The sequence below is a fragment of the Bufo bufo genome, chromosome 7 (genome assembly GCF_905171765.1).
Source record: "Bufo bufo chromosome 7, aBufBuf1.1, whole genome shotgun sequence".
Lineage (NCBI taxonomy): Eukaryota > Metazoa > Chordata > Amphibia > Anura > Bufonidae > Bufo > Bufo bufo.
Window position 1 is genome coordinate 190,911,095 of NC_053395.1, and position 19,614 is coordinate 190,930,708.

Here is a 19,614-nt window from a genome sequence, read left to right on the forward strand (position 1 = left end):
TTGGCCCATCTAGTCTGCCCAATATACTGAATACTATGGATAGCCCCCGCTCCTATCTTATATGAAGGATGGCCTTATGCCTATCCCATGCATGCTTAAACCCCTTCACTGTATTTGCAGCTACCACTTCTGCAGGAAGGCTATTCCATGCATCCACTACTCTCTCAGTAAAGTAATACTTCCTTATATTACTTTTAAACCTTTGCCCCTCTAATTTAAAACTGTGTCCTCTTGTGGTAGTTTTTCTTCTTTTAAATATGCTCTCTTCCTTTACCGAGTTGATTCCCTTTATGTATTTAAAAGTTTCGATCATATCCCCTCTGTCTCTTCTTTCTTCCAAGCTATACATATTAAGGTCCTTTAACCTTTCCTGGTAAGTTTTATCCTGCAATCCATGTACTAGTTTAGTAGCTCTTCTCTGAACTCTCTCTAGAGTATCTATATCCTTCTGGAGATATGGCCTCCAGTACTGCGCACAATACTCCAAGTGAGGTCTCACCAGTGTTCTGTACAGCGGCATAAGCACTTCACTGTTTCTACTGCTTATACCTCTCCCTATACATCCAAGCATTCTGCTGGCATTTCGTGCTGCTCTATTACATTGTATTCCCACCTTTAAGTCTTCTGAAATAATTACTCCTAAATCCCTTTCCTCAGATACTGAGGTCAGGACTGTGTCAAATATTCTATATTCTGCCCTTGGGTTTTTACGCCCCAGGTGCATTATCTTGCACTTATCCACATTAAATTTCAGTTTCCAGAGTTCGGACCATTCTTCTAGTTTTCCTAAATCCTTTTCCATTTGGCGTTTCCCTCCAGGAACATCAACCCTGTAACATATCTTTGTGTCATCAGCAAAAAGACAAACCTTACCAGCGAGGCCTTTTGCAATATCACTTATGAAGATATTAAACAAAATCGGTCCCAGTACAGATCCCTGTGGAACCCCACTGGTAACATGACCTTGTTTTGAATGTTCTCCATTGACTACCACCCTCTGTTGTCTGTCACTCAGCCACTGCCTAATCCACTCAACAATATGGGAGTCCATGCTCAATGACTGCAGTTTATTGATAAGTCTTCTATGTGGGACAGTGTCAAAAGCCTTACTAAAATCTAGATATGCGATGTCTACTGCACCTCCACCGTCTATTATTTTATTCACCCAGTCAAAAAAATCTATAAGATATGTTTGACATGATCTCCCTGAAGTAAACCCATGTTGTTTTTCATCTTGCAATCCATGGGATTTTAGATGTTCCACAATCCTATCCTTTAATAGGGTTTCCATTAATTTGCCTACTATTGATGTCAGACTCACTGGTCTATAGTTGCTCGATTCCTCCCTACTACCTTTCTTGTGAATGGGCACGACATTTGCCAATTTCCAATCTTCCGGGACGACTCCTGTTACTAATGATTGGTTAAATAAATCTGTTAACGGTTTTGCCAGCTCACCACTAAGCTCTTTTAATAATTTTGGGTGTATCTCATCAGGCCCCTGTGACTTATTTGTCTTCACCTTAGACAGCAAACTTAGAACATCTTCCTCTGTAAAGATACATGCATCAAACGATTTATTAGTCATTCTTTCTAGTGGAGGTCCTTCTCCTTTTTCTTTTGTAAAAACTGAACAGAAGTATTCATTAAGGCAGTCGGCTAGCCCTTTATTCTCTTCTACATACCTTCCGTCCTTTGTTTTTAATTTAGTTATTCCTTGTTTTAATTTCCTTTTTTCATTTCTATATCTGAAGAATGTCTTATCCCCTTTTTTCATAGACTGAGCTAGTTTTTCTTCTGCCTGCGCTTTAGAAGTTCTTATAACTTGCTTGGCCTCTCTCTGCCTAATCTTGTAGATTTCCTTATCTTCATTGCTCTGGTTTTTTTTATAATTACAAAATGCTAGCTTTTTATTTTTAATGATTTGGGCCACTTCTGCTGAGTACCACAGTGGTCTCCTCCTTTTTTTGCTTTTACTGACAAGTCTAATGCAATTTTCTGTTGCCTTCAATAATGCACCTTTTAAGTAGTCCCATTTCTCCTGGACTCCATGTAATCCGTTCCAGTCTGATAAGGACTCATTTATGACTAATTTCATTTTTGAAAAGTCTGTTTTTCTAAAATCTAAAACTTTTGTTTTTGTGTGGTGGGACTCTTTCACAGTTCTTATATTAAACCACACTGACTGGTGATCACTAGATCCCAAGGTTTCGCCTACAATGACATCATATACCGAATCCCCGTTTGTGAATACCAAATCCAAAATGGCCTCCCTCCGGGTTGGCTCCTCAACCACTTGTTGTAGAGATAACCCCAGTAGGGAATTTAGAATATCTGTACTCCTGGTAGAACTTGCTATTTTGGTTTTCCAGTTTATATCTGGAAGATTGAAATCTCCCATAATGATAACTTCTCCTTTCATTGTCATTTTAGCTATTTCTTCAACTAGTAGATCATCTAGTTCTTTAACTTGACCAGGTGGTCTATATATCACACCTACACGAGTTACTGCATGGTTAGCAAACTGCAACGTAACCCAAACTGACTCTATGTTGGCCTCACCAACTTGTATTAGGTTAGATTTAATGCTATCTTTCACATACAGGGCCACTCCTCCTCCTTTCTTGCCTTCTCTGTCTCTTCTGTATAAAGAGTACCCTGGTATGGTTATGTCCCAGTCATTTCTTTCATTAAACCATGTCTCCGTAACAGCCACTAAATCTACATTCTCAGATGCCATTATTGACCCAAGTTCATTGATTTTTTTACCTAAACTGCGAGCATTTGTAGACAGGACTCTGAGCTTATCATTTCTTAACCTCTGTGCTTCTGACCTGTTCTGGCATTTGTTCGGGGGGCAATTGGACTCTTTTATTTTCACTCTTTTGCCCCCCCTTCCTAGTTTAAATACTCTTTCGCAAATTCTTGGAGTTGTTCACTAAGTACATTTGTTCCTTTGAGAGAAAGATGCAAACCATCTTTTTTGTACAGTTCCTTTCTATTCCAAGTAGAGCTATCATGAGAAACAAAGCCAAATCCTTGCTCTTGACACCATTTACCAAGCCATATGTTGAACTCCTTTATGCGCCTCTGCCTATCATTCTGAACATTATGCACATCTCAAGCACATCTCAAGACGTGGGTGGGGAATATGGTGGGATACTGTGTGGGGGCAAATTATTATGGGAGGGATTATAATGTGGGTGGAAATTACTATATGGGCAATGTGGGGGACACTACGATGTGGGGTGCAGTGTGGGGGACCCTACTGTGTACGGAACACTACTGTATGGGGGCAGTGTGGGGGACACTACTGTATGGGGGGCAGTGTGGGGGACACTACTGTGTGGGGGGCAGTGTGGGGGACACTACTGTGTGGGGGGAAGTGTGGGGGACACTACTGTGTGAGGGCAGTGTGGGGGACACTACTGTGTGGGGGGCAGTGTGGGGGACACTACTGTGTGGGGGACACTACTGTGTGGGGGGCAGTGTGGGGGACACTACTGTGTGGAGGAAATTACTGTGTGGGGGCAGTGTGGGGGGAATTACTGTGTGGGAGGCAGCATGGGGGATGTTGCTATTGGGGAGGCACTGTAGGGGCCATTCTATTATTTCTGGGGACACTATACAGGGATTATTACCTGGAGCACAATATAGGTTGTTATTATTACTGGGGGTACTCTAGGGGGCATTATAGCTGCTGTAGACACTATAGGGACATTTGGGGTAATTTATCAAACTGGTGTATAGTAGAACTGGCTTAGTTGCCCACAGCAGCCAATCAGATTCCACCTTTCATATTTGACAGCTCTTTTGGAAATCCAGTTCTACTTTAAACCAGTTTGATAAATGACCCCAATTATGTCTACTGGGGTCCCTATTTTTTCAGCAGTATAGTACCTGACACATTGGGGAGCACAGTGGGCACAGTATTGGGAGTGGCAGCAGGATGACACTGTGGGGACACCAGGATGGGGAGGTTGAAGGAAAAATTGAGAAATCTAACGTGTCTGTGTTACAAACACTGTAGAGACGAGATGTGGCTGAAAGAATTTGTCATATCGGTCTAACGGAGGAAAAGAGGAAAGAGAAGGTCTACATGACAGGAGATGTCCCTGGATGTAAGAGGTATGTGGTCAAGTATTGGGGGGCGGGTGCCGAGAAAGGACCCGCCCCAGGTGCCAAACACCCCTGGCACACCACTGAATGGGGGCCATTATGAGTTGGGCCGGTGATTTCTGTGTTTGTTTCTGCTGACAGTAGCCTCCATTTGTCACAACCAGTTTTTTCCTCCTATGCACAGGTCTGATGTGTGACGTTGGATCATGTTCATTGTGGAACTGGTTCTAGACAGTAATTTATATTGCTGGACCCCTCTGTTGTAAATATGACTTTATATGACCAGATGGTTATCAGTTTCTTCCCTCAAAATGGAATGACATGTACTGTGCTTGGAAAGCTTCCAATATTTGAACGACTGTATTACTAAGAGAAAAAATATATACATACATACAAGACTCTGCAAATTGTGACACTAGTTACCATAGTAACAGAAGAAGTCACTTGCTGAAAGTGTGTACTGCCTTAATTTCCTTTTGGTGTAAGATGCCTGTGAAAGAACTGTAGACGCCATCCAATATACAGCAAATAAAACGGCTCCTCGGGAATATTTCTCTGAGCTCTACCTTTAAGCATACTTGCCAACTTTTAATAAATAACCTTATCAATGTGCATGCCTCTTCACTACACAGCCACCCTCTTTCTGTGACTCATCATGCATATTTCCATGATTTCCATGAGTCCTGCTTTCCGGCTCTGTGTGGGACACTTGCCTGTTCTTCTGGGTGTCTAGGAGATCTCACTCACAAGAAGGAGCATGCAGTGAATATAGAGCACACGGCGCTAGTGCAGTATTCTTTCTATTCACTGCTATGAGACTCCCAAATCTCATAGCAGTGAATAGAGGATGGCTGTGTATGTGTTGGGTGCTCTGCATTCACTACGAGGCCTCGTTCTTCAGGTGGGACCAGCAGCTATCGGATATTTATGGCCCATGGCATGGTGCCTGTTTCTCCATTAATTACTCCTTAGACCATTTCACTACCTGTTTGCTAGCTAACAATGGAGCTCCTCTGGATAGGAGAGCCTTAAAAAGGCTCTTGACACTCACTAACAAAGGGGATGGCACAAGCCGTGGTTGGAACCAATATCTCCAAGGGCCTTAGAGCAGCCACATAGTCTATGTCTATGGTATGCACATTAGATCTTTGCAGTTTAAAAGAGTTTTCCAAGACTTTTATGCTCATGACCTTTTCTCTGAATACGTCATCAGTATCTGATTGGTGGTCCGACACCCGGGACCGCCACCGATTAGCTCACTGACACTCCTGTGAGTGCCGCACCTTCTCCATACTTACCAAGCACACATTGCTGTATATTGTAAAGCGGCGGTGCTTGGTATTGCACAGTCAATTGAATTGGTGTTGAACTGCGCCTAGGCTACGTGACCAATGAATATGTCGTCACATGGCCTAGGCAAGACTGGATAAGGCCACAACGTTACTGTGAGTGCCGCTGCCATCTCAAACAGCTAATCGTGGGGGTGCCGGGTGTCGGACCCCCAGCGATCAAATACTGATAACCTATCCAGAGGATAGGTCATCAGTTCTAAAGTCTCGGAAACCCCTTTAAAGCCTACTCCATTAAACTACATTAACTCTGAGGCACAAACAATGCAGCATAAATTTAGTCCTGCTTCATCTGTAAAAGGCTGAGATTTGAACTGTTTAACTCATCATTAAATGCTATGATAATTTTGCTTTAAAACAAAGATACATTCCCATCTATGACTGCCGTCCACATAATTTATATGAGATAGCTAAATTGGATAATGATGTTATTCCTCTGCTACGAAGACTGAATGTAGACATTGATGCCTTTTAGAAAACATTCTTTTACATGGCTTATAACTCAGCAATTTCGGCAGTGTACGCTTTAGAAACCACTAGCTCTACATTATGCTAATTAGGATGCATACAACTTTACAAATTGCTTTCTGGTAATTACATACTTCAATGTGCCAAGTCTTTATATATATAGCTCCTTCTTGCTGTTCATGCGTTGCTCATTTATTTGAGGTCGCCAACCTTATCTCCAGATTAAACATTCAGTGCTTCTGTATATTTCATCTTTATGGCTCGGTTTTGGTTGTTGCTGGGACATTCCCTACTTTTCCTGTAAACTTTCTCAATTGATATGTTGGCAGCTTTCCCCAAGGATGCTCTGATATATTCAGTAAAGTCTCCCTCCGCTGTCAATGAATATTCCTGAAATGATCATCATCACTGCAGGGCTCATAAACTGTGAGAGTGCCAGAGAACAAGTGTATTACCGTCATCCAAAATGTTACCACTTCCTATAAGTCAAATATTATTGAATGGCTTCCTACAAGTTGCCACTTGTGCCATTGGCCTCTGATTGGCTAGATTTCCTATTTTCATAATTTCCACTTTCATTTCCAGAGATGTAACACAGTGAAAAAAAACATGTGCTGTAATCATAGAAAGAGAGTGGCTCCTGGTATTTGTCCTTCCATACCCTTTCCACAACCCTTGGGCTAATTATCACTCCATTGCTTGCTAGCAATGCAGCTTCTATGGAGGTTCCTGCACAGCAAATCACCACCATGTAGCAAGGAAGATGTGACCAACACAAACTATAAGGTATATTTATAAAACAGGGTTAGAGTAAAACCTAGATATGAGAATATTGGTTATAAAAGAACAGGATTTGTCACAAATTTCACCCAAAAATTTTCATTAAGACCAATCCCAAATTTTGGTGGTTCGCTTCAGACGACTCATGTAAAACTGCACTCACCATTTTACTTTTACACCAGAGGGAAAAAGAGCAGGGAGGATGAAGATGGAGTATCACATAACCTTGGGAGGGGCGCTGTCCGACAGGCTTGCGCATAATGCATTACAGGTAGCCTGACATCCAATCAAGATGCAGGATATTGGCCGGTCTATTAGGCTGTCTGCTAGTTGTAAAGCCTAGATGCCATGGTGAGGTCAGCCATTAATATGAGAGGTTGTGTCTGCTATGTCTCTGGCAGACACAAGCCAACCATGTTAGGGTCTTTCAGGGATAGTGTAGTGATTTAAAAGAATATATATTTATTTAGATAGCTTGAATCATTAGGTAGAAAGTAAGGTTTTATCAGTAGAGAGCATAAGGGCAATTAGTGCACTGGGACTGCACTCTTACAGTAAGGGCATCTGCTGTAGCAAAAAAATCCTGCACAAAGATTTTTTTTTCTGTGTATGAGCCGGCCTTTTTTTCTCCCCAAAACCTAAAGCTTTTACAGTTCATCATAAATGCTTTATAGGCATTTATAGGTATTTCACTGTATAGGCTGCACAATTGCACTTTTTTCTTTCCAAAATCCAATTGCAATTTTGCTACGGTTTATAATTGTACAATTCAGTGGATTTAAGTTCATAAATACCAATGTGTTCGTAGCAGGGAATGTTTAATTGCACCTCTGTCAATTACCCCAAAAAGTGTCAATTTTGCTTCCATTTATAATTTAATATAATAATAAACATTAATATAATAATAATAATTAATAACTCCAACAGTGCAGTGTGTTTTCTAAACAGTCGTTTCACACAGTCAACCATCTGTTTACCCATAGCTATATTGTGTATGTCGGTGTCACTCTGACATTATTAGCTATTGCTTAAAAGTGTAGAAGAGCATAGGGTAGGAAAGAGAGACAAAAAAAATTAAAAAGATGAAATGCATTTTAAGAAATTCACCTTTTTCCAGTACAACTTCATGGTGCTGTTGGCCACATGAGGGCAACCTACAGCTATCCATGGTAATCAATTTCTTAGCAAAATTTTGCTGCCATGGGTTGCCACAGGTAGGTGTGGCATGGTCACAATTTGGCCAGTCACACCAGGGTGTTATGCCCTTAGCGTAAGGCTATATGGGGTGGATATTCCTGAAGGGAATTTCTACAGCAGATTTTTCTTGGTGCACTTTCGACAACAATTCGTGGCAAAAATCTGCTTGTGTTAGGCTGGCGTCACATCAGATTTTTGCCCTACATGTAACTTATATGTTTGAGATAAAAAAAGGATATATAAGCGTAGTACACAACACTTTTCCATTCTGCAGAGTCCGGTGACAGATGCCACTGTATGACGTCTGTCAAAGGCATCCATTTAAAGTATATGTTTTTTGTATACGTGAAATGTAAGAAAACCATGTGCTGTGAACTCTAGAGAATTTGTCTAGGATTTTTGCTGCATTTTATTAGTGGATTACAACCCTATGCATTGCAAGGGGTGAAATTCATGATGAAAATCGACAACATAAATTTGTATTCTGTAGATTTAAAATCCACATCACAGGTCAATTTCTGCTGCAGATTTTTGTTGCAGCATGTAGATAAGATTTAGCGAAATCTCCTTCACTTTGATGCTACTGAATCTGCAACACATACTCTGTGGTCAGATGTACCCCGAAAAATCCATTTAAAGGGCTTCTGTCACCCCACTAAACAGTTTTTTTTTTTTTTTGTGTACTTATAATCCCTATCCTGCGATATTGCTATACCTTATGTTATTAATAATTTTCGTTCAGTAGATTTTGCAAAAAACTTACTTTTATGATATGCTAACTACCTTTCTACCAGCAAGTAGGGCGTCTACTTGCTGGTAGCAGCCGCAGAAAACCGCCCCCTCCTTCTGTTGATTGACAGGGCCAGCCGGGATCTCCTCCTCCAGCCAGCCCTGTCAGCATTTCAAAAATCGCGCGCCTGTGTTGATTCGGCGCAGGTGCTCTGATATAAGGAGGCTCGGCTCCTCAGCACTCCCTCAGTGCGCCTGCGTCGATGACATCACCGAAAGAGAAGACGTCATCGGCGCAGGCGCACTGGTTGCAAAGTCTGCTGAACAAAAATTATTAATAACATAAGGTATAGCAATATCGCAGGATAGGGATTATAAGTACACAAAAAAAAAAAATCAGTTTAGTGGGGTGACAGAAGCCCTTTAACCACCTCCGGACCGCCTAACGCAGGATCGCGTTCCGGAGGTGGCAGCGCTGCGCACAGTCACGCATATATGCGTCATCTCGCGAGACGCGAGACTTCCTGTGAACGCGCGCACACAGGCGCGCGCGCTCACAGGAACGGAAGGTAAGAGAGTTGATCTCCAGCCTGCCAGCGGCGATCGTTCGCTAGCAGGCTGGAGATGTGTTTTTTTTAACCCCTAACAGGTATATTAGACGCTGTTTTGATAACAGCGTCTAATATACCTGCTACCTGGTCCTCTGGTGGTCCCCTTTGTTTGGATCGACCACCAGAGGACACAGGTAGCTCAGTAAAGTACCACCAAGCACCACTACACTACACCCCCCCCCCGTCACTTATTAACCCCTTATTAGCCCCTGATCACCCCTGATCACCCCATATAGACTCCCTGATCACCCCCCTGTCATTGATTACCCCCTGTCATTGATCAACCCCCTGTAAAGCTCCATTCAGACGTCCGCATGATTTTTACGGATCCACTGATAGATGGATCGGATCCGCAAAACGCATCCGGACGTCTGAATGAAGCCTTACAGGGGCGTGATCAATGACTGTGGTGATCACCCCATATAGACTCCCTGATCACCCCCCTGTCATTGATTACCCCCCTGTCATTGATTACCCCCCTGTAAAGCTCCATTCAGACGTCCGCATGATTTTTACGGATCAACTGATAGATGGATCGGATCCGCAAAACGCATCCGGATGTCTGAATGAAGCCTTACAGGGGCATGATCAATGACTGTGGTGATCACCCCATAAAGACTCCCTGATCACCCCCTGTAAAGCTCCCTTCAGATGTCCGCATGATTTTTACGGATGCACTGATAGATGGATCGGATCCGCAAAACGCATCCGGACGTCTGAATGAAGCCTTACAGGGGCGTGATCAATGACTGTGGTGATCACCCCATATAGACTCCCTGATCACCCCCCTGTCATTGATTACCCCCTGTAAAGCTCCATTCAGACGTCCGCATGATTTTTACGGATCCACTGATAGATGGATCGGATCCGCAAAACGCATCCGGACGTCTGAATGAAGCCTTACAGGGGCGTGATCAATGACTGTGGTGATCACCCCATATAGACTCCCTGATCACCCCCCTGTCATTGATTACCCCCCTGTCATTGATTACCCCCCTGTAAAGCTCCATTCAGACGTCCGCATGATTTTTACGGATGCACTGATAGATGGATCGGATCCGCAAAACGCATCCGGACGTCTGAATGAAGCCTTACAGGGGCGTGATCAATGACTGTGGTGATCACCCCATATAGACTCCCTGATCACCCCCCTGTCATTGATTACCCCCTGTAAAGCTCCATTCAGACGTCCGCATGATTTTTACGGATCCACTGATAGATGGATCGGATCCGCAAAACGCATCCGGACGTCTGAATGAAGCCTTACAGGGGCGTGATCAATGACTGTGGTGATCACCCCATATAGACTCCCTGATAACCCCCCTGTCATTGATTACCCCCCTGTCATTGATCACCCCCCTGTAAAGCTCCATTCAGATGTCCGCATGATTTTTACGGATCCACTGATAGATGGATCGGATCCGCAAAACGCATCCGGACGTCTGAATGAAGCCTTACAGGGGCGTGATCAATGACTGTGGTGATCACCCCATATAGACTCCCTGATCACCCCCCTGTCATTGATTACCCCCCTGTAAAGCTCCATTCAGATGTACGCATGATTTTTACGGATGCACTGATAGATGGATCGGATCCGCAAAACGCATCCGGGCGTCTGAATGAAGCCTTACAGGGGCATGATCAATGACTGTGGTTATCACCCCATATAGACTCCCTGATAACCCCCCTGTCATTGATTACCCCCCTGTAAAGCTCCATTCAGACGTCCGCATGATTTTTACGGATCCACTGATAGATGGATCGGATCCGCAAAACGCATCCGGACGTCTGAATGAAGCCTTACAGGGGCGTGATCAATGACTGCGGTGATCACCCCATATAGACTCCCTGATCACCCCCCTGTCATTGATTACCCCCCTGTCATTGATTACCCCCCTGTAAAGCTCCATTCAGATGTCCGCATGATTTTTACGGATGCACTGATAGATGGATCGGATCCGCAAAACGCATCCGGACGTCTGAATGAAGCCTTACAGGGGCATGATCAATGACTGTGGTGATCACCCCATATAGACTCCCTGATCACCCCCCTGTCATTGATTACCCCCCTGTAAAGCTCCATTCAGATGTCCGCATGATTTTTACGGATGCACTGATAGATGGATCGGATCCGCAAAACGCATCCGGACGTCTGAATGAAGCCTTACACGGGCGTGATCAATGACTGTGGTTATCACCCCATATAGACTCCCTGATCACCCCCCTGTCATTGATCACCCCCCTGTCATTGATCAACCACCTGTCATTGATCACCCCCCCTGTCATTGATCACCCCTCTGTCATTGATCACCCTCTGTAAGGCTCCATTCAGACATTTTTTTGGCCCAAGTTAGCGGAATTATTATTTTTTTTTCTTATAAAGTCTCATATTCCACTAACTTGTGTCAAAAAATAAAATCTCACATGAACTCACCATACCCCTCACGGAATCCAAATGCGTAAAATTTTTTAGACATTTATATTCCAGACTTCTTCTCACGCTTTAGGGCCCCTAGAATGCCAGGGCAGTATAAATACCCCACATGTGACCCCATTTCGGAAAGAAGACACCCCCAGGTATTCCGTGAGGGGCATATTGAGTCCATGAAATATTGAAATTTTTGTCCAAAGTTAGCGGAAAGGGAGACTAAATATCAATTTCCGCTAACTTGTGCCAAAAAAAAAAAATTTCTATGAACTCGCCATGCCCCTCATTGAATACCTTGGGGTGTCTTCTTTCCAAAATGGGGTCACATGTGGGGTATTTATACTGCCCTGGCATTCTAGGGGCCCCAAAGCGTGAGAAGAAGTCTGGTATCCAAATGTCTAAAAATGCCCTCCTAAAAGGAATTTGGGCACCTTTGCGCATCTAGGCTGCAAAAAAGTGTCACACATCTGGTATCTCCGTACTCAGGAGAAGTTGGGGAATGTGTTTTGGGGTGTCATTTTACATATACCCATGCTGGGTGAGAGAAATATCTTGGTCAAATGCCAACTTTGTATAAAAAAATGGGAAAAGTTGTCTTTTGCCAAGATATTTCTCTCACCCAGCAAGGGTATATGTAAAATGACACCCCAAAACACATTCCCCACCTTCTCCTGAATACGGCGATACCACATGTGTGACACTTTTTTGCAGCCTAGGTGGGCAAAGGGGCCCATATTCCAAAGAGCACCTTTAGGATTTCACAGGTCATTTACCTACTTACCACACATTAGGGCCCCAGGAAAATGCCAGGGCAGTATAACTACCCCACAAGTGACCCCATTTTGCAAAGAAGACACCCCAAGGTATTCCGTGAGGGGCATGGCGAGTTCCTAGAATTTTTTATTTTTTGTCACAAGTTAGTGGAAAATGCAGATTTTTTTTTTTTTTTTCATACAAAGTCTCATATTCCACTAACTTGTGACAAAAAATAAAAACTTCCATGAACTCACTATGCCCATCAGCGAATACCTTGGGGTCTCTTCTTTCCAAAATGGGGTCACTTGTGGGGTAGTTATACTGCCCTGGCATTCTAGGGGCCCAAATGTGTGGTAAGGAGTTTGAAATCAAATTCTGTAAAAAATGACCTGTGAAATCCGAAAGGTGCTCTTTGGAATATGGGCCCCTTTGCCCACCTAGGCTGCAAAAAAGTGTCACACATCTGGTATCTCCGTACTCAGGAGAAGTTGGGGAATGTGTTTTGGGGTGTCATTTTACATATACCCATGCTGGGTGAGAGAAATATCTTGGCAAAAGACAACTTTTCCCATTTTTTTTATACAAAGTTGGCATTTGACCAAGATATTTATATCACCCAGCATGGGTATATGTAAAAAGACACCCCAAAACACATTCCTCAACTTCTCCTGAATACAGAGATACCAGATGTGTGACACTTTTTTGCAGCCTAGGTGGGCAAAGGGGCCCATATTCCAAAGAGCACCTTTCGGATTTCACAGGTCATTTTTTACAGAATTTGATTTCAAACTCCTTACCACACATTTGGGCCCCTAGAATGCCAGGGCAGTATAACTACCCCACAAGTGACCCCATTTTGGAAAGAAGAGACCCCAAGGTATTCGCTGATGGGCATAGTGAGTTCATGGAAGTTTTTATTTTTTGTCACAAGTTAGTGGAATATGAGACTTTGTATGAAAAAAAAAAAAAATAAAAATCATCATTTTCCACTAACTTGTGACAAAAAATAAAAATTCTAGGAACTTGCCATGCCCCTCACGGAATACCTTGGGGTGTCTTCTTTCCAAAATGGGGTCACTTGTGGGGTAGTTATACTGCCCTGGCATTCTAGGGGCCCAAATGTGTGGTAAGGAGTTTGAAATCAAATTCTGTAAAAAATGACCTGTGAAATCCGAAAGGTGTTCTTTGGAATATGGGCCCCTTTGCCCACCTAGGCTGCAAAAAAGTGTCACACATCTGGTATCTCCGTACTCAGAAGAAGTTGGGGAATGTGTTTTGGAGTGTCATTTTACATATACCCATGCTGGGTGAGAGAAATATCTTGGCAAAAGACAACTTTTCCCATTTTTTTATACAAAGTTGGCATTTGACCAAGATATTTATCTCACCCAGCATGGGTATATGTAAAAAGACACCCCAAAACACATTCCTCAACTTCTCCTGAATACAGAGATACCAGATGTGTGACACTTTTTTGAAGCCTAGGTGGGCAAAGGGGCCCATATTCCAAAGAGCACCTTTCGGATTTCACAGGTCATTTTTTACAGAATTTGATTTCAAACTCCTTACCACACATTTGGGCCCCTAGAATGCCAGGGCAGTATAACTACCCCACAAGTGACCCCATTTTGGAAAGAAGAGACCCCAAGGTATTTCGTGATGGGCATAGTGAGTTCATAGAAGTTTTTATTTTTTGTCACAAGTTAGTGGAATATGAGACTTTGTAAGAAAAGAAAAAAAAATCATCATTTTCCGCTAACTTGTGACAAAAAATAAAAAGTTCTATGAACTCACTATGCCCATCAGCGAATACCTTAGGGTGTGTACTTTCCGAAATGGGGTCATTTGTGGGGTGTTTGTACTGTCTGGCCATTGTAGAACCTCAGGAAACATGACAGGTGCTCAGAAAGTCAGAGCTGCTTCAAAAAGCGGAAATTCACATTTTTGTACCATAGTTTGTAAACGCTATAACTTTTACCCAAAGCATTTTTTTTTTTACCCAAACATTTTTTTTTAATCAAAGACATGTAGAACAATAAATTTAGAGCAAAATTTCTATATGGATCTCGTTTTTTTTGCAAAATTTTACAACTGAAAGTGAAAAATGTCATTTTTTTGCAAAAAAATCGTTAAATTTCGATTAATAACAAAAAAAGTAAAAATGTCAGCAGCAATGAAATACCACCAAATGAAAGCTCTATTAGTGAGAAGAAAAGGAGGTAAAATTCATTTGGGTGGTAAGTTGCATGACCGAGCAATAAACGGTGAAAGTGGTGTAGTGCAGAATTGTAAAAAGTGGCCTGGTCATTAAGGGTGTTTAAGCACTGGGGGCTGAGGTGGTTAAAAGAATCCTTCAGTTTTATGAAAATAAAACCTCATCACTGAACAATAAAATGTTCTGCAACTTTACAATTTACTTTGTGTTTCCGTTCCTCATCTTCGAGATCTCTGCCTTTGGTAAACGTGAAGATAACACTTTACCTTTACATCTACAGAAAACCAGTACATATCTAGTCCTCAGGCTCAGAACTTCAACTCTGTTGACATCATGTTGGGGGAAGGGGTGTCAAAGACTGTCTTTTTACCATGTTTGGCAAAAAAATAAAAAATTTCTGTATAGAGAATTGTAGTTGACAATAGTTTCCTATGCAGAAGCATCCAGTTTCAAAAAGTATACTTTTTTTTTACATGTCGATAGGTGATGTATGCCACTGCATATCTATATATACTGTTGTATATGACAAGAGGTCTATCAAAGTAATACATTGTGAAATCCACCGACAGAAGGTTCAAGCACAATCTGAACAGAAAAACCAACACTGTTTCCCTATACTCACTGCGTAAGCAATCCAGTATCACCTTTAGCAAAACCAATCTTAAGATACATAGATCAAATTCAAAATAACAAATTATACCTCCATAATCAGTTGTAGTTCAAATAATACTCAATTTTATTAATACTCACAGAGTTATAACCATTTCTGGCCTCACAGAAAATTTAAGAACATTTAAAAATCCTAATCAGACTGCGGGTATATGGCAATTACTGATACAATCATATAAAGTGCAAGTGCAACAATATGCATGGGAAAATATAATCAGTGCATACAAGTAATGTTCCTCTGTCCACATAGTGTGGTCACAGAATCAGACTTCCGATCCTGGATCCACGGGACTTTAACATACATACTGATAATAGGATAACATATATCTAGCAGATAATCTAGCATAATGACCCCAAAAAAAACTGCCACAACCCGCCAGACTGTGCCCCCTTTTTTTGGGGTCAGTATGCTAGATTATCTGCTAGATATATGTTATCCTATTATGGCAGTATGCATGTTAAAGTCCCGTGGATCCAGGATCGGAAGTCCGATTCTGTGACCACACTATGTGGACAGAGGAACATTACTTGTATGCACTGATTATATTTCCCCATGCATATTGTTGCACTTGCACTTTATATGATTGTATCAGTAATTGCCATATACCCGCAGTCTGATTAGGATTTTCAAATGTTCTTAAATTTTCTGTGAGGCCAGAAATGGTTATAACTCTGAGTATTAAAAAAAAATTGAGTATTATTTGAACTACAACTGATTATTGAGTTACAATCTGAACAGAGCCTGTTTGTTACAAATTATCTGTGAGCTAAATGATGTCAGCAAGAATGTAATGTTTTTGTCACCAAACCAATGTGCCCCAATGATTTATTATTTATGGAAGACACACGTTTTATTTGTTATACTTGTGATTTCTTAACTCTTTGTCTCCCCATTAAGAATATCAACTGAATGTTTTTATGATCCACTAATTCTGCATGGCCTTTGTGCATAAAAACAACTTCATTGTGATGTATGTACTTTGCTTTGGAACACCAGATCTGTGATTATGTCACAGGCGCTCCTATGAATCAGGATGTGAATTTCCTGTGACCTTTAAAAAGCATTGAGGAAAACTAACTGTTATAAGAAAGAAAAGCTCTCGGAAACTTTACCGCTCCAATGAAATTGTATCTTGTAACGTGTTAACAATGGAAAGAATTAAGTCAAACAAATGTTTGAGACTGCATAGCTACCATATTTTTCGCCCCATAAGACGCAAAAGTGGGGGAAAAATGCCCCTGGGTCTTATGAGGCGAATCCTGCCATTTTTTTACTCTGCTAACACGATACATCGCCAGCCGCGATGTTGCACAGCGCGGCCTGTGATGTATCAGTGGGGAGGGAGGAGGAGCGGGAGGCCGGCAACTGCTGTAGAAATCGCGGTGGGGTCCAGTATCGCAATCCACTGTAGTACTCACTATGAAACTACCATAGCAGGCAGGCTGGCGGGTCACTCACTTTGTCACGTGCATGCTCCTCCCACTTTATTAATGGAGCAGGCACGTGATGAAGCGAGTGACATTACGCTGCTGGCCAGCCTGCTTGCCTGCTACAATAGTTTCATAGTGAGTACTACAGTGGATGGTGATACTGCTGCAGAGAATTGCAATACTTTAACAAAGCTCCCATGCCTACACTTTACATATGAATACTGCTGTGAGCGGGGCCCGGTGTAATAGAGTACATTGACTCCACCGGGCCCCGCCGCGATTCCAACACCAGTTGCCGGCCTCCACCCCCTGTATTGGGGGTCACAATTTACACAAGGACACTGTTATGGGGGGGATCTGTGGATGACACATATATAGCATAAGATGCTATATATGTGTCATTCACAGATCCCCCCATAGCAATGTCATCCACAGATCCTTCTCATAACAGTGTCATCCACAGATCCCCCCATAACAGTGTCATCCACAGATCCCCCCATAACAGTTTGATCCACAGATCCCCCATAACAGTGTTATCCATAGATCTCCCATAACAGCGCCATCCACATATCCCTATAACAGTGTCATCCACAGATCCACCCCAATAACAGCGTCATCTACAGATGCCCATAACAGTGTCATCCACAGATCCCCCCATAGCAGTGTCATCCACAGATCCCCCATAACAGCGCCATCCACAGATCCCCATAACAGTGCATCATCCAGAGATCCCCCATAACAGTGCGTCATCCACAGATCCCCCATACTAGTGTCATCCACATACCACCATTAGTTGAAAACCCACCAAAAGCACACCTTTTGGATCAAAATATTTTTTTCTTATTTTCCTCCTCAAAAACCTAGGTGCGTCTTATGGGCAGGTGAGTCTTATAGGGCAAAAAATATGGTATATAAATGTAGAACAGATAATACATAATAAAGATAGATAATAGTGTTGAGCGAGCACCAAAGTGCTTGTGTGCTCGAGTAGAACACTTGCCGATGCTCCGGAAGTCAATAGGATAACATCAGGCACCCCCTGCTCTGAAGAGGGGAGGGTGTCGGGACTCTTTTGGCCTAGGAGTCCCTGCTCTGACTCCATATATAGCTATGTCCATATATGGAGTCAGTAGTTGGGGACACCCCAGTTTATTTAAATCTAATTTAGCCTGTATTTCAGAAAAGTTTCTGCTAGGATTTAAACTCACAACCTTCTGTATTAGAGGCAAGGCAGTTAACCACTCAGCTATAATAGCTGCATAGCCAGTTACTTAAAAAAAATATGAGACTTCTACTGTACTGTACTTCTACTGAGACCAGGATTTTTGCCGCCGTAGGCAAAGATCCATTTTGCCGCCCCCTCATGTTACTCACTCACTGACAGACACACACACACACTGACAGACAGACACGCACTCAGACACTCACTGAATGACGTACACAGAAACTCACTGACAGACATACTCACTGACAGACACACATACACTCACTGACAGACACACACTCACTGACTGACAGACACTCACTGAGAGACATACACCTACCCACTGAAACACACGGAAACTCACTGACAGACACTCACTCACTGGTAAACACACACATATACTCACTGACAAACATACACATACTGACAAACACACAGACACTTACTGACCGACAGACATCCACACTTACTGACATACACTCACTCACTGACATACACACACAGACACTCAATGACAGACACACATACATTTACTGACAGAAAGACAGACATACATACATTCACTCACTCACTGACATAAATACACCGGCAGACACTCACTTAGTCAAACACTTAAACACTCACCTCCCTGGTTTCCAGTGTGGTGCAGCTCCTCAGTCCTCCAGCTCGCCGTTTAGTATGCCGGGGCTGGAATGATGTCATATTCCGGCATCACAGAGGGCGCACGATGGAGGAGTGGGGAGCTGCTAGAACAGCCTCCCTTGCCGTCCGCCTCCTCTCCTCCGGTAATTTACTGGCAGAGCAGGCACCTGCCATCAGGGTAAGCAGATGCCTGCTCTGCCATATTTAAGAAGGACCTCCACCTCCTGGCCATCCTGTATCGGCGCTGGGGGCGGCTCAAGAGCCGTTCGCCCTGTCGCCCAGGGCTGCAGCCCCAGTCAGGGGGTGCCCACTGCCCACCAGGGCGCCCCCAGCAGGCCGCCGACCTAGGCGAATGCCTAGTTCGCCTATATGGTTGCACCGGCCCTGACTGAGACCTATACAGTAGAAGTCTAATTTTGTTTTTGTTTTTTCAGTAACAAGCTATGCAGCTATATAGTGTAGTGGTTACAGTTCTGGGCTGTGATGCTAAAGCTGTGAGTTCAAATCCTGTCACAAACTTTATCCAAAATAAAGGCTAAACATATATATATGTTTTAGCCATAATATATTTACACATATTATTATATATTTAGAATATATTATATATTATATATGTCAATATATTATGGCTAAAACATCAGTAGTAGTTTCCCATATATTATGCATTGATATACAGTATATCAGAAGTATGATTTTTATCTCTCTCTCTCTCTCTATACATATATATATATATATATATATATATATATATATATATATATATACACAGTATATATATATTTTTTTTAGCAATTACACATTTATTTTATGCCATACATTTTTTACAATTACTAAAAAAGAATTTTAATATATAAATCTAATTTAACTTCTATTTCTGAAAAGGTTTTTGAAGGGATTTGAAATCACAGCTTCTGCATCACAGCCCAGAACTTTAACCATTACACTATATAGCTGCATAGCCAGTCACTTAAAAAAAAAATATATATATATATATATATGAGACTTCTACTGTATAG

At 42.3% G+C, this 19,614-nt stretch overlaps 1 protein-coding gene across 1 annotated transcript in view; it reads right to left on the reverse strand.

The window, feature by feature from the left end:
* B3GALT1 (beta-1,3-galactosyltransferase 1) overlaps positions 1 to 19,614 on the reverse strand; it is a 363,301-nt gene that overhangs the window by 232,692 nt on the left and 110,995 nt on the right. The window lies entirely within an intron of this gene.